Here is a 6234-nt window from a genome sequence, read left to right as displayed (position 1 = left end):
CTTGGAAGTAGGGCTGGGGGCCAGTGGGTGTGGAGACACCCTCCCAGGGGCTGCTCCGCCAGACATTCGGAAATAACAGTGAGGCCAGGCGGCGGCTGTTCCAAACAGAGCCTGTTTCCTTGTGATGTTGCCTGGTACCCAGGGGAGGTCAGGAGGCCAGCGGAGTCGGGAAGGCTTCTGCTGGCTCTGCGCCACCCCAGCGGCTGCCTTCCAAGGAAGCTTAAGCTGGGGCAGGACTGCCAACCCGTCCCAGGCAGAAGGGCCGCCTAGGATGCAGAACTTCAACAATGGAGGCAGGGAATGGAGGACTGGCATCCTGGTCAGGGGTAGAGGACTAGGCTGGCTCCCATTCCTACCTCCAGATGCCCAGCCAGCCCGCACTGGCCAATCAAAACCCTCAATTTGGTCTCCATCAGTGATTGGTTAAAGGAGAAGGTGGGGAGGGTGAACCTAAACTAGACCAATGAGAAACAGCCTTGAGAGAACAGTCAGTCTACCAATCAAAGCTCTTCATCCACTGTCCATCATGATTGGTTCGGGGAAGGGCGGGGTTATGAGCTGGGCCAATGGGAACTAGCCCGAGGATCTTGACCTGACCAATCAGGGAGTAGAGATGCCAGCAAATACTGGCATTGCATGTACCTGACAACAGTGCCTACTCCAAACCTGAGAAGCGGTGAGTATTGATGAAGGTGGGGAGACACTGGAATTCTTCTTGGGCGCTAATGGGAACGTGAACGGGTGCAGTCGCTGCGGTAAATGAAGTGGAGGATCCTCAGAAAACCAGAAACAGAAGTGTCATGCGACCCGTGGCTTCCACCTGCAAATATCAGAGAGAAAGGAATAAATACAAGAACCCAAAGACCTGTGTGCACCTTCCCAATCTGCATGACTCCCAGCGGCTCCCGCCAAAATTTCCATCAGCCAGTGATTGCACAAGCTCAGCCAATCCATACCCACTGGGGGGCAGGGGGGACGCATCCATGGGCCATTAGTGGACTGAGACCTTGCGGAGAACCCTATACCCTTCCGAGAGACAGATCCTGGGGTTCTGAATCCAGCCCTGCCTAAAGGTGGTTTCTCTCCCAGTAATCTCCTTTCAGAGAATCAGCTGCAACAGTTCACACCCATACTCTGGTCATCCTGCAGGTGAGGATGCCCAGATTGGTGGTCCTGGGGCCAGAGGATGGTGAGGCCCCCGTTTTCTGATCCTCAGACAACCCCGCCACGTGAGGCAGAACATTTTCATGAGCATGAGCACTCACTCTGGTCCCCGGAGCAACCCGCTGAGTAGAGGGTAGAGAAGGCTAGGGTCGTGCTTGGTCCTGTACCTCATCTGGAGCTGGTAACTGGGGGACCCATAGGAGGTATCAAGGGGCTCCAAGAGAAAGCCCTGAGGGTGGGGTGCTGGTGAGTTGATGCTCTGTACCTAGCCGGTGTGAGTTCTGGTCATGGCTCCAGCCCTCTGAGACCTCAGAGCTCTTGCCTTTGCCACCCCAAGGCTCAGTTTCCTCTCTCCCTCTCTCTGAAGGGATGGCCTGAGCAGAGCATTACACACTGTATTAGGACAGTTCATTCATGAGCGGTGTGTCTGGTGGAACCAGTCTGGGCTGTGAGTCCTAGTGTGGGCAGCGGTGGCTGCTGGGGAGGGTGGGGACGGCAGACCAGACCCCTGCTGGCCGGCTGGGGGTGGGGGTCACAGCCAGGAACAGCTTCCCCTATGTACCATGTTGCTGTTGGCTCGGGAATGTCAGGGATGCTGAAGTCGCTGCTGCTCACTGATTCTTTTTCCACTGCTGCCGAGCACTTGGTGTCCTGGCACTCCTGTGCCGTGCTGGCACAGATTCCCGTATCTGGACAACCTCACTTGGCCCCTGATGGGGACTGGCTGGATCCTGGAGTCAGCCCTAGACACAGCACCATCCGCCCTCCTGCAGCCGCCCTAGTCAGGAGAGTTTGGACCACGGAATAGCAGCAGCCTCTATGTGTCCCACACCATTGTCCATGACTCTGCACAGCGAACACTGAGTGGGACAGCCAGGGGGCTTCTAAGGGATCCATCAGTTCAGCCATGCATACACCCACCCACCCACTAACCCATCCCTCCATCCATCTATTCATCAATCTACCCACACACCAAGTATCCATCATCCATGCATCCACCTACCCATGTGTACCCATGTGTCCACCTATCCTTACTTCCATCCATCCTTCCATCTACCTGTCCAGCCATCAATCCACCATCAAGCATCCAGCCATGCCACCACATCACTGCCCCATAATCGCCCACTGGCCCATCACCTGTCCATCATTCATTTATTTTCTTTTTCTTTCTTCTTTGTCACACCCAGCGATGCACAGGAGTTACTGCTGGCTCTGCACTCAGGAATTACTCCTGGCGGTGCTCAGGGAACCAAATGGGATGCTGGGAATTGAACCCAGGTTCAACCAAGTGCAAGGCAAATGCCCTACCCACTGTGCTATCACTCCAGCCCCTTTTATTTTTGGGGGAGGGTTGTGCACACCTGGCTGTGCTCAGGGCTGACTCCTGGTTCTGCACTCAAACTCCTAGCTGAGTTTGGAGGCAGGGGTGTGTATGGGGTGCCAAGAATCAAACCCAGCTCAGCCACAAGCAAGGCAAGCTCTCTACTGACTGTACTATCCTTCCAGCCCCCATCATTTCATTTCTGCCATCAAACACACATGATGCTGGAAGTGCAGGACACAGGAGCGGGGCGCAGCCACCCCACGTGTCACCTGCACTTTTCTCCTATGGTTCCAAGGATGGGGGCTTGGAACTTCCCACATTCGAGGTGTCTCTCTCTGAGCCACGGCCCGGCCCCACCCCATAACGTGGCAGCACGCACAGGATGTGCTCAGAGGGTGCCAGGGGCCACCCAGGGCTACATGAGGCCACTGGGGACTGGCAGAGCAGGGAGCAGCAGTGGCCCCCTGAAGGAGAGGACAAGGTAGGGCCTGGGATGCAAGGTACAGCCTGGGGTCACGTTCTCCCAGCCCTGGCCCTGCCCGTGGAGGTCGGGAGCCTGACTCTTGGGCTGGAGACAGGGGGACAGGGCCAACTTCTGCTCAGGCACCCAGCCATTTCCTTCCTTCTCTCTGCTTTGGGGTCATTTCATCTGCATCACCGACTTGGCACATGTGCTGAGCTGGCTGTGACTCGCCACTGCAGGGCCCATGCCCCTCCCTCTCGGCTGTGCCCACCCCACTGGGTAAACACACCCCACCCCACTGCTTGCCTGAACAAGGGCCTGCTGTGAATGGGCCAGGAGTGGGGGGCCCGGCTCTGGTTCCCTGTTCCCTGATGAGCCCCACACAGAGTTACGTGGGGGCTACTGCAGTAGAAGTTGGGGGCCCTGGGTCAGAAGAGTTGGGGGGGCTCCTGTCTGAGCTTCAGGGTCTGACAAAGAGCAAAGGAGCTGACTTGGGGCCCCAGACAGAGTATGCGAGGTGGCGCTGACCTGGCACCTGGCTGACCTGGGCTCAGTCCTGGTGCCACATAGCATCCCCTGAGCCCACCACAAGTGAGCCCTGAGTGCAGAGCCGGAGGTGGCCTCCGAGGCACTGAAGAAGCCCCCTCCCAATAAAATCAGGAAACCAAGGCCATTTGCTGGACAAGTCGGCGTGGTGGGCTGCAGCGGAGGGCAAGGCTCCGTCTCCCTTTGGCAGAGCTCAGAGGCTCCTGGGCTTCTGGAGGGAGGTTGGGACGAGGGCTGGAGATTTCTCAGAAGGGATCCTGGCTGGCACGACTTGGCGGGAAGGGTGGGCACAGCCTGGAGCGTGTCGAATGGTCTCGGGCAGGCGCTGGCCTGACATGTAACTGACCTACATCTGATCCCCGGCACCACAGGGTTCCCTGAGTACGGTCAGGTGCTCACTGAGCACAGCGCCAGGATGAAGCCCTGAGCAATACACACACACCCCAATGAAACCCACCAAAACAGATACCCTGGGATGGGCTGGTATACAGGGTCCGGGGACCTCCCTTTGGGCTGGGTCTTCTCGGTCATTCACAGATTGTCATCTCCTGTCCCTCCCTGGCAGCGGGACCGCTAAGCCAGGCTGTCAGGGGCAGGCTGAGGCCCAGTGCCTTGCTGGCCACCGCATGGATTCCCGGCCAGGCTCTGTGGCCAGCTCGCCCCGCAGGCCAGCGCCTTCCTGAAATACTTTCTGGATTCGCAGCAGCCCTGCGCCTCCATCCCCTCGGGCCCTCGCCCCCGCTGGGCAGACTCAGAGGGCGTTGTGCCAATGGGAGGTGGGGGCAGCTGGGGCATAGCCAGGGGGACTGGGCAGCAGAGAGGAGCCGCCAGCAGATGCTCGTGTCCAGAATCAAGGTCCCCCCGCTCTGCTCTGGTGAGTGCTGCCTGCGCCCCAAACTAATAAGGTCGCTTTGGAGTTTCTCAGCCAGCAGATTTCTCCCAGATGATCCCACTGGACGGGAGTGGAGCTTGCTCTGGGTCATGAGTGGGGTCCCTGGGAATTCCCACCCCTGAGTCTGGCCGACCCACAGCAGAAAGCCCGGTGTGGGGGGCAGGACTGGCTGCAATAGTGAAGGAAATCAGAGTGATTTCCAGTACACCCAGTACACAGAACATGTGGAGTCAGGTTCTCCAAACCCCACGGTCAGGGGCCAGGCCATCTGTCCTGACCTAGAGGAGCTGCACCCGGAGTCCCAATCACGGAAGGCTTCTTGTGGGGGAGGGTGCGAGCCAGAGCCAGACCCTAAAGGATGCAGGGGGAGGCTGGGGGATGTTGATATAGCAAGGGGCCAGGAGGGTTGGGGTCTGACATGTACCCTTTGGCATCCTGCTGGCCCCACGTTCACTACTGTTTCTCCTGCTAGTAACGCCCTTCCCGGCATGTCCCCATGAACAAGGCCACGTGTGTGTAGCGCCGGCCCTGTGCCTGCCTGTGGCAGGGGCCTGGCTTCCATGGGCCCTGGGCCCAGCTGCATGAGGCACACGCCAGCAGCAGGCCTGGCCGAGCTGCGGTTTTCCCGAGAATTCCAGCTCCCGGCCCCCAGGTGCATGGGGCGCCAAGGAAAACAGGAGGTGAGCTCATGGGCGGCCGGCGGGCCTGAGGACTCCTGCCGCCCTGCTGGCCCCGCCCGCCCCTGCAGCTCCCTGAGGCCCCCAGACCAAAGCCCCCACTTCCCGCTGTCTTTGCTCTGTGCCTTCTCAGCTTCCTGATCCCAGCCCTGCATCTCACCCTGCCGAGCTGGAGCCCAGCACAGGCTGACACTCAGCTGGTGTGAAGTTTCCTGAACCCCCACAGTTCAGCCGTTCCCACTAACTCAACGGTACCTCCTCTCTGTTAGGGTGCCTTGCCACCTCTTCCAGGCAGCCCCCATGACTGCTCTACCACCTCCCAAGAGAAAGGATCTGGCTCTAACCTGATCCTTGCTTTACCCTTGCTCCTCATAGTGATTTTAGGCTAGTCGGCTCCCCCCACCTCCGAGGGCCTCAGTTTCCCAATCTATACCATAGAGACTTTAGGCATGGGGATGCGGGGAGAGCCTAGGATGGAAAGGGTTAACGCCCCCAGAAAGCCAAGCTGTTCAGTAGCTCAGTGGAGGCAGCCATTGCTAGGCTGGGAAGATGGTGCTCTCTCCTGATCAGCTCATTTGTACTTTCATGATGGGTTGTTCCCACAGTAGCTGGAGCAGAGCCTGACAGTGCCTGCACCCCTCCCCCATCCTCCAAGGCATGTGGGGGTGCCTCTAACTTGTTCACTCTTGTCCCTTTTGGGGCAGCCAAGGAAAGCGAGTCAGCTGCCCGCTGTCCCCCCACCAGGCAGAAACAGGCAGAGAGAAAGCGCGCCCGCTTGCTGGCCCCTGGCTGATTCCTGGAGGCTCTCAGGAGACTGACACCCAGGGCCACACTAAGCCAGGAGAAGCCAGTGAAGGGGAGGGGAGCGGAGCGGCTGCCCCTAGGCCTGAGGGGGCAGCAGGAACTTGGCTCCAATTCCAGATCACCCGAGGGTCCGAGCGACCACACCACAGCTGGCATCCGAGGGCCTCTGAGCGGGCTTTGCATGCAGAAGGCTGGGATGGGCACCCAGGCCCACAAGGGTCCTGGAGCATTGCTGGCAGTGCTGGGAGCAAGAGGCTGGATGTGTCCCCCCACTCAGCACCACCAGGTGTGGCCCAAGGTGCAAAATAAAATATAATAAAATCCCCCCCCGGGGGTCTAGCCCCGCCCCCTGCCTAGGACTCTG

The sequence above is a fragment of the Sorex araneus genome, chromosome 2 (assembly GCF_027595985.1).
Source record: "Sorex araneus isolate mSorAra2 chromosome 2, mSorAra2.pri, whole genome shotgun sequence".
Taxonomy (NCBI): domain Eukaryota; kingdom Metazoa; phylum Chordata; class Mammalia; order Eulipotyphla; family Soricidae; genus Sorex; species Sorex araneus.
Note: the sequence above shows the minus strand (reverse complement) of the source record.